Source organism: Macaca nemestrina, chromosome 12 (assembly GCF_043159975.1).
Source record: "Macaca nemestrina isolate mMacNem1 chromosome 12, mMacNem.hap1, whole genome shotgun sequence".
NCBI lineage: Eukaryota > Metazoa > Chordata > Mammalia > Primates > Cercopithecidae > Macaca > Macaca nemestrina.
Window position 1 is genome coordinate 38,706,564 of NC_092136.1, and position 14,779 is coordinate 38,721,342.

General features: G+C 37.3%; 2 long non-coding RNA genes across 10 annotated transcripts in view; one reads left to right on the forward strand and one right to left on the reverse strand.

Annotated features, from left to right (window-relative positions):
• LOC105463294 (uncharacterized) overlaps positions 1–14,554 on the forward strand; it is a 444,863-nt gene extending 430,309 nt beyond the window's left edge. Inside the window, exon 7 of the long non-coding RNA XR_003013881.2 lies at positions 14,470–14,554. This is a non-coding gene — a long non-coding RNA (uncharacterized lncRNA). The remainder of the gene's footprint in view (positions 1–14,469) is intronic.
• The window catches only part of LOC105463290 (uncharacterized), a 226,903-nt gene that overhangs the window by 174,394 nt on the left and 37,730 nt on the right, over positions 1–14,779 (reverse strand). The window lies entirely within an intron of this gene.

Below are 14,779 nucleotides of genomic sequence, written 5' to 3' on the forward strand. Positions count from 1 at the left end.
CATAGAAGACGTGATGCTTGACATCGGGGTGTTGTGGAATGATCCAGCTAAAAGATACCCCAGATACATGATAAACATACAGCCTATATTTACTGGTTTTCAAAGTGCTAGCTCTGTTGTGACTATAAACATATTAATATCTGTTAGAAAATAAGATTATTAGGCTGGGCACGGTGGCTCATGCCTTGTTTTCTCTTGAAAACAAATGTAAGTTCAAGACCCTAGAAAACTACAGAGTTTCCATAACCAAGACTGATTTTTATGTTTACATTTATTTTCATTTTGTGTATTTCCTAAAGCATATCATTATTCAACAGTTCACATTTGGTTATGCTTCTTCTCTTACTTGGGTTTAAGTTGAATTTATAGTTTTCTATCAGGTCATGTGTCAATGATTAGAATAAAATTTTTATTTATTATTGGGTTTATCTAGTCTATATATCAGTGTCTTGTAGCATATTCCTTGAATCAACATCATAAGTTTATTGTCTTTTAAGTAGGAACTCATGTAAAACACATTGCGAACTGGCTGGCATCCATTATTTACGAATATATTTTACTTTTAAAAGCAGACATTTAGGTTTAGTTTAGGAAAAGAAGGGAGAATATCCTCAGGTATCCCTTCAGCTAATGGCAAAGATCGCAGCCCCTATTTTAGAGGAGTATCCTTGGATCTCTGATTCTAGAAGTCACCCTGTGATGCCACCTCTGTTTGGGCAAATTGTGCACAGGTCTGGTGGCACAATTCACACATATATGAGGCTTAAAACAGTTTCTGTTTAGAAGCCACTGATGACCAGATGTGGCAATCTCACACTTTCCTTCTAATCTCAGACATTTTGGAAAGATGCTGTAAAGAGTTTTCATTGGCTACATTCGAGTTCTTTCTTTCCTCTTGAGCTATGCTCTCCATCTTGCTGTCTCCACATTGCCTCCTATTTGACTTTTATGACTCTGGACTTTTGAATTGACGCTTATTTGGACTATGTACTTGTTTTGCATTGGACTCCATCTTTCAAATACTCTTAATGCCACGTCTGGTGCTATAACTTATCCTTCCTCACTCATATAATCTGATTTAGTGGCTGGTACCTGGATTTCCTTCTTGCCTGGAAATGAAATCCACACCTGGCTATTCCTTTTTTCCCAACTTCCTGTAGAGGACCACACTCCTTAGAATCTGTGGGTCTTATGTTTCTCCTGCCTACAGGAGGATGTCTCCTATTGCCCCATTTTCATTCTTGTTAACTCAAAGTTTCTCCAAGTGTGGTCCATAACTGTTGCAGTCTCACTCAGGAGTAGGTCACAGGAATCTGAATATTAAGCTACTAGGTTACTTTTTTGACTTTATGAGAATGACTTTTTTTTTTTTTTTTTTTTTTTTTTTGAGACGGAGTCTCCCTCTGTCGCCCAGGCTGGAGTGCAGTGGCACGGTCTTGGCTCACTGCAAGCTCCGCCTCCCGGGTTCACGCCATTCTCCTGCCTCAGCCTGGGCGACAGAGCGAGACTCATGGTGGTTAGCCCACCACCACGCTCGGCTAATTGAAAATGACTATTTTAAAACTTATTCTTCTCTACCCTCATCTTGCAGCTCCCTCCTGTTTTATACCATTGACTCTCTTTTTAACACTCCAACATTCCCTTGTTACCTTGTCTTCTCACCACCTCATCTATTATCCTACCTTCCTTGGTGTCCATAGCTCCACTTTCTTTCTGCTACTTAAAATGAACTCTTCCTGCTCCTACTGAAAGCCAATCATGCTACAAGTGCCCTGGATACCATTTCTTCTTACTTGCTCAAGGATTTTGTCCTATAATGATTCCCTCTCCAACAGCATTTATTTTTTCCTTCTCAAAATAAAACCAGTAAGCAAACAAAAACCTTTCTAAACCTCACGTTGTATTCACCCCCACTCTTCTTCTGTCCCATTAACCTCCTCGGTTTTACAGCAGAACTTCTTCAGAGAGTTGTCCATGCTCACTCTTTCTACTTCTTTTCCTCCCATTTTCTTATTAATTCATTCTAACAGATTTTTCTCCCACTGCTCTACTTAAATTCCACTTGGTGTTGTCACAAAAGACCTTCACGGTGACAAATGCATTAGTTCTCCCTTGAAGCATTGTTCTATTTTGGTTTCTGGAATACCACTATCTTTTGGCTTCCTCCTACTCTCAACGGACTCTCCTTCTCCTTCTCCTTTGCTGATCCCTCTACCGGTTTTTACTATTAATGTTACAGTGCTCAAACTATGGATGCTTATTCTACCAATCATATTTACTCCCTGGATGACCTTGTCCAGTCTCATGATTTTAAAAACCATCTGTGTCCGATAACTTCCAAATTCCTGTGTCCAGATCCCGGGATTCCACTGAGCTCCTGAATGCTGTATTAACTGCCTTCTTAGCATCTCCACTGGAATGGAAAACAGGCATCACAATCTTCAGATACCAAAAACTAAATTATGACATACTATGTGAAATGTCCACTCAAATGCTTGGCACATGGTAGGTGCTCACTAAAACTAAGGTTCTCCTTGGGAAAATATGAATGTTCATGTTAGAAAAACTGGAAAGATAAAGCAATACAACCAAAAAAGAATTATTAATTTTTATCTCCCATTGTCTCCTCCCTTAATCATTCCCTTCACAGTAAATGGTCCTACCTATAGCATGGATTAGAAATACAGGAGTTGTCCTTATTCCCACCCTTTCTCTCAGATACCTCTTCCTATTTATTAGTAATTCCTGTGACTTTACAGTCTAACTATATTTTGAATCTTAGCATTCTTCCCTACCATCACCACAACCTCCTTAGTTCAAGATGCCATCTTCTTTCTGCCTAGACTTTGGCAATCACCTCCTAGTTTCACAATTTCTAGTCTTGTCTTACCTAGAGCCTTTTCTCATAGAGTGAAGTGATCTTCTAAAAATGTAAATCAGATTACTTTAACTCTTCTCTTCAGATCTTCTAGTGGCTTCCCATCATGCTCAGGACAAATCCAAGGTGTTCACTATGGCTAATTCCTTCCAGACCCTGCTCCCTCAACCAAAGTCTTTTCCACTTTTTGCCATATTTAGTTTTTCTGTCAAATAGGCTAGTTGTTTCTCGAATCTGCTAAACTTACTTCTACCTCCATAGCCTTTGTAGCTGCTATTTCCTATGGCATTAAACTCTTTTCTCAAACATCTCTGAAGTGTTTATTCCTCTCAATCTTATGAAATTACTTTTGGAATATAACCTCCTGAGAAAGATCTTTCCTGTGCACCTTAGCTAATATATTGCACTTCTTCAGTATTTATACCCTTACTCTGTTTTATTTTCTCTACACCACTATATTATCTATTGATGTTAATATTTTTATCACACACTAGCCACTAGTTTGTAAGTTCCATGATGACAAAAGGTTTGTCTGCTTTGTTCACTGCTACATCCCCAGCTTCATGAATCGTATCTGATATATAATAGCTATTCATTAATACTTGACATATAGATGAATATATAACATCTTCAAATATGCCAGATTTTCAGAACTGCAATGTTATTGCAATTTTTATTATTTTAAAGATGACAAATATCTGAGGCTTATACTTATTCAGTGATTTACCCAAGGTTAAAACATAAAGGGTTAGTTTAATCCAAATGACATAAACTCTATCATTCTCTATTTTACTTGATATTTAGTGCCTTATCAGCTAGTATACTTGTTTTCAAGAAAAGCATGGAACCATTTATTTTGAGATATTTCCTTAAAACAAGTGTGTTTTCAAATTCATGGCACGGCTTATATAAAAGTCTCATTTTCAGCTGGTAAGATAGTTGGTTGTTTTAAAAATATTATCCACTGTTCCTAGTAAGACTAAAAGAAAACTCAGAGTCTTCCCTAACAATACCATGCAATGTGGATATATGCACCTTAAAAAGAGTCTGTCCAAGATACACATTTGCATTGAAGGTATGCAGGAGAAATGATTTACAACTACATACAGTGCTTTATTGAGCAGATAGACAAAGCCACAATCCCTGCCAAGTCTAAACTTCATTTTTGTATGAATAATCAACCTTAAATTATAGATTTATGCCAGTTGTATATTAATAGTCATATTAGTTTGTTTTGAAACTCCTAGGATATTGGCACACCTGAAAAGGTTTTTAAATATGCAGATGGTTCAAATAAGGCACAGGTTTTATAGGGTTTTTACAAGTAATTTCAGAATAAAATTTATAAGAGTATGACAACATCTGTCTTTTCCAGTTGAAACTTCCAGGGTAATACAGATGAAGAAAGTGGGAGTGTTATTCTGAGGGAGTTGTTATTACAGAAAGAAAATAAATTGCTGGCTCTTAACATGTATAATAGAGAAATATGGCCCACTAAACACTTTGATAAAATTGGTAGATATCTGGTAAAACATAAAATAGCAAAACTGGAACAAAAAATAGAAAACGACTATTTTAACAATTAATTAAATAAATGGAAATATTGATCTCCAACAACCCCTTTCCATCACCCTTCCCAAAATGCTCAGGAGTAAGTGCCTTTAAAGATGAGTTCTACTTAACTCTCAAGAGACAGATAATCATTCTTATAGAAACTGCTGGAAAAATAGAAACAAAAAATGCTTACATCATTTTGTAACCATACTGGAAACTTGATTCTAAAAGTTGATAAAGACCATTTAAAAAAGAATATATAGTCTGATTACACTAATGAATGTATATTGAATAACCAGACAAAAATCTTGGCTAACCTAATTCAATAGTATATTAAAAATGAGTATAATATTATTATCAAGGAGAATTAATTCCAGAAAAAGAAGGACATTTTAACATTAGAGAAACTTGCAAATACCATTAATCATCTTAATAGTACAAAGAAAAAATCATGTAACAATATATTATATTACAATTTAATTATTTATGATTTTTTAAAATTCTTAAAACATTTAGAAAAAGAAGCCACATAAAAATTATCTTTCATTTGTGATTTTAAAAAATTTAAAAAGTAGGAATTTTATATGATTTAGTTAAAAACCAAAAATATAATAACCACACTTCTTAATAGAAAATCATCAAACACATTGTCTTTAATAAAGTCAGAAACGAAATAAATTTAGCAACTATTTAAACCCCTAGTCAACAGAGTATTGGATATCCTAGGTAACACAATCCAAGAGGAAAAATGATAATGAGATGGTATATATCTTGGGAGAGAAAAGTAAGCTATGATTATTCATTTGCTTATAAACTCAACAAATTAGTTGGAAAATTGTCAGAATTAAAATGAAAATTTAACAAGGCTGCTGAAGAGAAAATAAATTTTAAGAAAATCAGCCAAATTTCTTTATTAAAGATATACAGAAAATAAAAATATGCTTTTAATAAGAACATTAAAATGTATAAGCTCTCTAGGATTTACCTTATTAAAAATGCAAAATGACTGTATAGAAACAATTTAAAGATTTATTAAAGTTATAAAAAGAAATATCAGAACAAAGGGAAAACAATACCATCTTTGTCAATTAAATTATGTAACATTGTAAAGATGTTAATTTTTTCCAGAAGAATTTAAAAATTCAAAGCAATTCTTCTCAAAATATAGCAGACCTTTGAAGGCAGATTTGAAAACTGATTCTAAAATGTATATGAGAGACAAAGTTTCGCGAATAGCAAAGGCTAATTAAGAAATAATAAAATAGAAGTTCAAGACTAACCAGATACTAACACAACCTATAAACCTATATTAATAAAAAGTGTAGTGCTAATCTGTTTAGAGGCAAGTAGATTAATAAAACAGAAAGCAGTGAAACAAATATCACACACATAGACACAATATGCATACATACATTTTTAAGTGATACAGGAGGCATAAAAATCACTGGGAAAAGAGTAAATGTTTAATTCATATTGCTGAGAAAAAGACTTACTATATGGAGAAAAATAAAGTTAGATTTCTACCTTATACAAATATAAACCATAAGTAATCTGAAACTTAAATATAAAAAATAAATTAAAAAGTCAAAACCAATAGGAAAATGTCTCTTCAAACTTCAAGTGAGAAAGTATTTTTTAAATAACACAAAAGCACAAACCTTAAGGAGGAAAATAGATTGATGTGACTTATCAAAGTTTAGACTTCTCTTAATCAAAGTTTAGACTTCTCTTCAAGAGAGGATGTTACAGGCAAAGTTAGCAGATCAGTGATAACTGATAAGAGAAAAATGTTTGAATACAGTACAAAATCAACTAGGAAAATGATATAAATAAATCAAAAAAGGAAATAAAAATCATGATATTTATGATGAGATATTCAAATTTATAATAATCTGAATAGTATAAATTAAAATAACTTTATACTCAGCAGGTTAACAACAATATAAAATTGGATTATGCCAAGTGTTCCTAAAATTGTGAGGAACGCTTATGCACTGCTAAGTAAATGTTTAACTAGTTACAGCCTTTCTGGAGAGTAACTTGGAAAGATTGGATGAGATAAGTTATGGTATCTCTCACAAACAAATAACCCTACTCTTATATGTATATGCCAGGGAAACTTTCCCACAATTCCATGAAAGTGTAGGTATGAGAAATTTCAGTACATCATTGTTTAAGGAAATAGCAAATTGAGGGAAGTTGGACGTCCATCACAGAAGATACAGATGAACAAAATGCAGTGGGTGAATTTGCAGTGATAAAATATTATACAGAAGTTTCCAGTAGAAATTAGATTGCTAACAGCAAAATGGATAGATTTAAGGAATAAAGGACCAAGTATGGTGGCTCGTGCCTGTAATCTCAGTTTTGGGAGGCCACATCAGGATTCCTTGAGACCAGCAATTTTAAACCAGCCTGGGTAACACAGATCTCATCTTTAAAAAAAAAAAAAAATTAGCCAGGCATGGTGGTGCATCCCCACAGTCCTAGCTATTTACAACGCTGACGTGGAAGGATCCCTGTAGCCTCCCTGGAGCTTGAGGCTGCAGTTAGCTATGACCATACCACTGCATTCTAGCCTGGGCAACAGCACGAGACTGTAAAGACAGAAAGAAAGTAAAATAAAAGAAAGAAAAAGAGACAGACAGAGATAAATAAAAAAGAAAGAAAGAAAGAAAGAAAGAAGAAAAGAAAGAAAGAAACAAGGAAAGAAAGAGAAAGACAGACAGAAAGAAAGAGAAAAAAAGAAAGAAAAGAAAGAAAGAAAGAAAGGAAGGAAGGAAGGAAGGAAGGAAGGAAGGAAGGAAGGAAGGAAGAAGGAAGGAAGGAAGGAAGGAAGGAAGGAAGGAAGGAAGGAAGGAAAAGGAAAGGAAAGAAAGGAGGGAGGGAGGGAAGGAAGGAAGGAGGGAGGGAAGGAAGGAAGGAAGGAAGGAAGGAAGGAAGGAAGGAAGGAAGGAAGGAAGGAAGGGAGGGAGGGAGGGAGGGAGGGAGGGAGGGAGAAACATGCTGAATTTTTTAAAAAGTAAAAATTGGAGCAAGAAAGTTTCTTTCAGGGATATATAATGTATTAGTCTGTTCTCACGCGCTACTAAGAACTGCCTGAGTCTGGGTAGTTTATAAAGAACAGTGGTTTAATTGACTCACAGTTCTGCATGGCTGGGGAGGCCTCAGAAAACCTACAATCATGGCAGAAGGCACTTTTTCACAGGACAACAGAAGAGAGAATGAGCTGCAGCCAGGGAAATGCTAGACAATTGTAAAACCATCATATCTTGTGAGAATTCACTCACTATTACAAAAGCAGCATGAAGGAACTGTCCCCATGATTCGATTACATCCACCTGGTTCCATCCTTGACATGTGGGGATTCTTACAATTCAAGGTGAGATTTGGGTGGGAACATAGAGCCAAACCACATCAGTCCACCCCTGGACCCTCCCAAAGCTCATGTCCTCACATTTCAAAACACAATCATGCCCTTCCAACAGCTCCCCAAAGTCTTAAGCAATTCCAGCATTAACCCAAACGTCCAAATCCAAAGTCTCATTGGAGACAAGGCAAGTCCCTACCATCTATGAGCCTGTAAAATCACAAGCAAATTAGTTACTTCCTAGACACAATAGGGGTGCAGACATTGAGTAAATACACCTGTTTCAAATGGGAGAAATTGGTCAAAACAAAGAGGCTACAGAATCCATGAAAGTCCAAAATCCTATAGGGCAATCATGAAATCTTTTTGTTTTTCATTTTCTTTCTTTTTTTTTTTTCTTTTGCTTTTGAGACAGTCTCACTCTGTCACCTAGGCTGGAGACCTCCAAACTGTTCCAACCTCAGTTTGTTACCCAGTTACAAAGTCCCTTCCAAATTTTTGGGTATTTTTATAGCAGTGCCCCACTCCCTCGATACCAATTTACTGTGTTAGTCTGTTCTCATGCTGCTGTAAAGAACTGCCCAAGACTGGGTAATTTCTAAAGGAAAGATAAATGAAAGAAGTTTAATTGACTCACAGTCCTGCATGGCTGGGAAGTCTTCAGGAAACTTACAATTAGGGTGGAAGGCACCTCTTCACAGGGCAACAGGAGAGGGAATGAGTGCCAGCAGGAGAAATGCTAGATCCTTATAAAACCATCGGATCTTGTGAGAATTCACTCACTATCACAAGAACAGCATGAGGAAAACTGCCCCCATGATTTAATTACCTTCACCTGTTCCTGCCCTTGACATGTGGGGATTATTATAAGTCAAGGTGAGATTTGGGTAGGGATACAAAGCCAAACCATATTATATACATATCAAGGAACATATTGAATAATTTATAGTGAATTCAGCCTAAAAGAATCAGTGGCAGCGAAATGCCAATGGGGTGGGAGGGATGAAGGAGAGAATAAAAATAAATAGAATAAAATAAGGAAGGGAACATGCTGGAATAATTGAGTATGATGTACAATGAAGTGAGGAGCACGGGTTACTCAGTTCTCTGTACCTGCTGTCCAAGAAATAAAATTGTCTAAGAAACCTACTAGGACATTTGCCCAGAATTATTTAATTGTGAAACTGTGTTCTGCTTTTATTCTTTGCCATCACAATTTCTCAGGAGTCCAGTCTCTTAGAAACTTAATGTTTCTCTTATCCTAAAAAACATACTTTTTTTCTCCTAAAACATGTGGAACATCTATTAGCATTAATAGTAGTTGAGGATTCACTTCATATAAATCAATAAATACCTGGTAAAATACTGGCAATGCCTACCTTAACGTACTGTGTATGGTTACTTCCCAATTGTTGCACATTTAAAGATGCTTACTTATTCACATGGTTCAAAAATTCTGGCTGGTTGCTAAGAGAATATATTTAAACTGTTCTCACAACAAAACAATTATATGATGTAATGCATATGTTAACTAGCTCAATTTAGCCATTCCACAATGTATATGTATTTCAAAACAACATGTTGCACATGAAAAATATATACAATTTTGCCATTAAAAACAAAAACAAAAGCAAACTCTGGCCCATAAAAACTACATACTATCTGGCAGACACCAATAAGGATACATACCTCTAGCATACTAGTGGCATATATACAGATCTATCTATCTATCTATCTATCTATCTATCTATCTATCTAATCAAGAGAGAGATATCCCACACCTTGAGATGTATAGAACAAATGCAGAGCAGGTCTTAATTGTTTGAATTTAGACATGAATATGTCAAGTAATTTAAGAGATGATTGAAACATAGAATAGAAAAGTAATGTTTGTGCTTTTCTCTAAGCGCTTACAAGGCCTGCAGTGCCCTGAGAACTCAGTGCTGAATTGTGTATTACAAGATGAAACCTGTGCTAAATTTATAGAGGTCCCTGGTAAAGTACTAGGAAACTAGGGAAATTTTCAAGGCAGTCTTCTATAGTGGAAAGAAATCTGAACTAAAATTGTGAAGACTTGCCTTAGATTTCCCATGCTGCTACTCTCTAACAACTTGAGAAATCATGATATTCCTGAACCCAGTTTCCCCTCTTTAAAATGGTAAATAAATAGTTCTTCGTTGCAAGATTATTGGGGAGCTCTAATGACATAATACTTGTGAAACAGATTAGCACATTTTAGCTGTGACAATATAAGGGATTCTGTTAGGGAAACTAGGAGTAAGCATGATTGTTTATCGTTCCCTAACCATGTCACCTCACCTTACTTATTTGAAGGAGAAAAATAAAACAAGAGAATTATTTTGAAAGTACAAAAAAAAAAGCAAAAGAAGTTCTGAAGAATGTTGCATCCAGTTAGAGGTTGAAAAGAATGTTATATCAGCCCAAGACAAATTTAGCATCAATCTCCATGGGTTTTTTCTTTCTTCCCTCTCTTCTAATCCTAAACTTTGGTTAGTCAAAAGTGCTGAGGTTGAAGCTCACCTCCAAACCCTGTCAGTTTGAGGTCTTTAGTGACGTCAGAGTTGCATATCTCTTATCTCAAGAGATAAAAAGTATAGTATGGAAAAACTCTGCAAATAGACTATTTTTTTCCATACTGGGCACTTTTTTTTTTTTTGAGACGGAGTCTCGCTCTGTCTCCCAGGCTGGACTGCAGTGGCCGGATCTCACTGCAAGCTCCGCCTCCTGGGTTTACGCCATTCTCCTGCCTCAGCCTCCCGAGTAGCTGGGACTACAGGCGCCTGCCACCTCGCCCGGCTAGTTTTTTGTATTTTTTTTTTGTTAGTAGAGACGGGTTTTCACCGTGTTAGCCAAGGTGGTCTCGATCTCCTGACCTCCTGATCCGCCCGTCTCGGCCTCCCAAAATGCTGGGATTACAGGCTTGAGCCACCGCGCCCAGCCTACTGGGGCACTTTTAAGAGTTCTCGGAAGTGCATATGTACTAGTGTTATTCTTTGCAACTGGGGCATATAATGATTCTAGGTAAAACTCACTTTTGTGTTTCCAGGCTTTTTGGCTCATGGATTAAATCAATTCACCAACACAGTGGCAGAGCTGAATTTCTCTAATCCTATTCTCACAAGCACAATTCTGAGAATCATGGTAATTTGAGTGCTCTTTAGGTTTTGCCCCTTCCCAGCTAGTTTACGAGGTCCCCATAGAGTAACTCCAGTGCGTGTGAATTCATTCCTTTTAGCTAACATAGGAATTGTTACCATTGCCTTCAGCAAATGCAGCGAATGTGGGGAATGTGGGGAATGTGGGGAATTCCTACTGCCATGGTATGGTACTAGACATTTTTACTTTACTCAGACATATTGAGTCATGATCTTCTGGTTGTCGTGGAGGCTCTGATATTCTTACCCCTGATGTTTTATTGGTTTCTCGTTTTTTCCTGATGTGAGTTTATCAAGTTTATGAAACTCCCGTTGTATGCATTCACAATATCCTCGTCCTCCTTTCTTATGTTTGTGCTTTATATTCCCCTGTCCTCTACAGACTATAAAACATTGCTTTCAAGGTCTCAATCAGAATTTTAGCTGAATCACTTTTATTTTTCACCACTGTTTCCACTCAAACTTTGGCACTAGCTTCTGGACAAAAGCATTGAATAGGTGGATAATATGAGTTGCTCTACCACTGTTGCACTGACGTTAATTTCTCTATAACTGACTGGCTTTGTAACAGTTTATGTGACTTATTTTTCTAGATGGATTTCCTTAGAATTATCCTTCATAGATTGATTTTTTTCTTTTTTCTTTTTAGAATTAACCTTGATTTTTTATAAAAATACAAACCGGGTAGGCAATCACCATCAGCCCCAGATATGTGTAAATACACTTTTCTTGTTTGAAACTAAGGTCTAAGATGCACACAATGTAGGAGCTTAATCTAGTATGTCTTACAGGCTATCAAAGAAAGATACCACTAGAGGCTGGGCACAGTGGCTCATACCTGTAATCCCAGCACTTTGGGAGGCTGAGGCAGGCAGATCACTTGAGGCCTGGAGTTTGAAACCAGCCTGGCCAGCATGGCAAAACCCCATCTCTACCAAAAATACAACAACAACGACAACAGAAAATAGCCGGATGTGGTGGTGCATGCCTGTGGTTTCAGCTACTTTTGAGGCCGAGGCAAGAGAATCGCTGGAACCTGGGAGGTGGAGGTGAAGGCTACAGTGAGCCAAGATTGTGCCACTGCACTCCAGCCTGGGCAACAGAGCAAGACTCTGTCTCAAAACAAACAAACAAACAGCATTAGGCAACAGCACGAGATAGTTGCTTATAATATGCTAAATTGTGTGCAATAGACTATAAAAGCCGTTTTAGAATGGGGAAGAAAATGGGTGGAACTTGACCTGGATATTAAAGAATCAATTGGTCTAGGGAAGGGATTACATTCTCTAAGGGAGAAAAGTCCTGAATACCGGGCGCGGTGGCTCAAGCCTGTAATCCCAGCACTTTGGGAGGCCGAGACGGGCGGATCACTAGGTCAGGAGATCGAGACCATCCTGGCGAACACGGTGAAACCCCGTCTCTACTAAAAAATACAAAAAACTAGCCGGGCGAGGTGGCGGGCGCCTGTAGTCCCAGCTACTCAGGAGGCTGAGACAGGAGAATGGCGGGAACCCGGGAGGCGGAGCTTGCAGTGAGCTGAGATCCGGCCACTGCACTCCAGCCTGGGCGACAGAGCGAGACTCCGTCTCAAAAAAAAAAAAAAAAAAAAAAAAAAAAGAAAAGGCCTGAATAAAGACATAGCAGCAGGGATGATTGTGCTTGTATTATAAGAATCCTCGACTGCTTGCACTGAATGATGCATTTGGGGATGTAATTAAAACCAGAATTGTCTCAGCTAACAGTTACTCAGTTTATGCAGGGGCTTGGAGTTGATGCAATAGGAGGAAGCCATTGTAGGTTTTAGATAAATAGATAGCTATGGATAATCATATCTACAGGATGGCTTAAAGTAGGTAATGATGGTAAACAGAGAAAACAGCTAGAATATATTAATAAAAGTTATGTGTGAGATGATACAAATTAAGACTCTAGCAGTGGTGGGGACAGCATATGGGTTGGGAAGGAAAATGAAAGATATTTTAAAGAAAACAGCTGACATGACTTGTGAATGGATACAGAAAAGTTATTTTTCAATGGCACACTTCAGAGTGCCAAGATTTATGCCTTGGAGGTTACTTGAGAGTATGGAAGAGAGAGAGAGTATGTGTGAGAGAAAGACAGAGAGGAGGAAAGAGACGGAGAGAGAGCACTGAGCTTACAGAAGTCCCTCACACGCACTTTAATTAGAGCAGCGCCACTTATCTGTTTTATCTAATAAATTCATAGGATTTTTATGTAACTCAGGTTTTTAAGTTGTCCTGTATATTAGTTTGGTTCTTCTGGTTGCAAATAAGAAAAACAAAAAACAAAAATAAAAGAAAAACCCTCAGGTTAATTTCAGCTCCCTCACCCTTCCTTACTCAACCTCTTTGAAAGGAGAAATTAATTGCAGAAATCATCGCAGAACTGGAAGAAGAGTTGAAGAACTATTCCAAAGACAAAACAAATCCCAGGACTATTTCAGGAAGTTCAGCAAATTGAAATTCATAAATTTTCTCCTCCTTAGGTTGCTTCCATTAAGGTGATTTCATCTAAGGAATCTCGTCTTGGTTTTACTCTCTTACAACTTTACTGTCCTAGGACAGAGAATCAAGCCCAATGGGATCGAGGTTACTACTTCAGTATACTCTTAGCATGCTTCAGTTTAAGCATACAATCTCTAGGCACTCCTGGTTCAAGGCTTACGTGTGGTACTGGTGGGTTTCAGGTAAGCAATGAAGCATACAAACCAATAATAACTTCCCAATTTTGACTCCCAAAACTGGAAAAGAAAAGCAGCCAGGTGCAAAAATGAGAAGACAGGAGATGACATCAATAGTGAGAGTAGGGTCAAGGAACTGATTTTAAATGTGTGGTTGGATTTTGGATATGTGGCTATATGGCGAAATATCCAACAGACAAATATGAAGAGTATTAACTTCCAGGAAGGCCAGGATTGGACATAAATATTTGAGTCAGCGGCACAGGGCAATAACTAAAACTCTGAGAGTAAATTTCCTTTTGTGCAGGAAAGGGTAATGTAGAGAAGAATGAAAAAAGAATGGTTTCCCAATAGAGAAGAATGAAAGGGAAGCCTGAGATAAACTGCCTCATCATCTACGCGCAGGGAAAGTATCTATGGTTCCCCCTACAATACCCAGTCATGAACACAGGCTCTTTTGACTGCAAGGCTATAAATCAGAGATGTGACTTATGAATCAAATCGTGGGTTGCTGAATTATCTTAGTCACCCAGCTGTTTTGTATCATGCAGACCCAGCATGTAGCTTCTCCTTCATGCTCTCCCTCTGCATCTGAACTAGTGCTTCCACATGAACGTCTGCACTGTGATACTGATTCATGTACTCCTTTAAAGTCTGCCCAGCTACTTCTTTGTAAAGGCTCACCCCAGATGGGAGGTGATGTAGGTATTACCATCTGACTTTTGGAAATAAAAAGAAATTCCATAATTTTGTGAAATAATGCTTATAGTTTTCCTCATTTCCTACACAGATATCATTTCATTTTTTGCCTCTGGACCCTTCATGAGCATCTTGGGGAGTGGAGAATGAGAGAACCCTTTCAGTGAGAACTACCACTGTCTTCAGTAGCTCACAGCAGTTTTACAGAATGCTAGCTCAGCAAAAGGCACATGCTTCGGAGACCACGGCGCACGATGTAATATTTGCAACCACAGTGAAATTGGCTCAAATAATTTACTTTGAAAAATTCCAGACTGGGGCCAAGATATAGAAAACTAGCTACATAATTTATAGGTCCCCTTTAAATCCTCTCTCAGTAAAATTAAATTCCACTCTTTTTC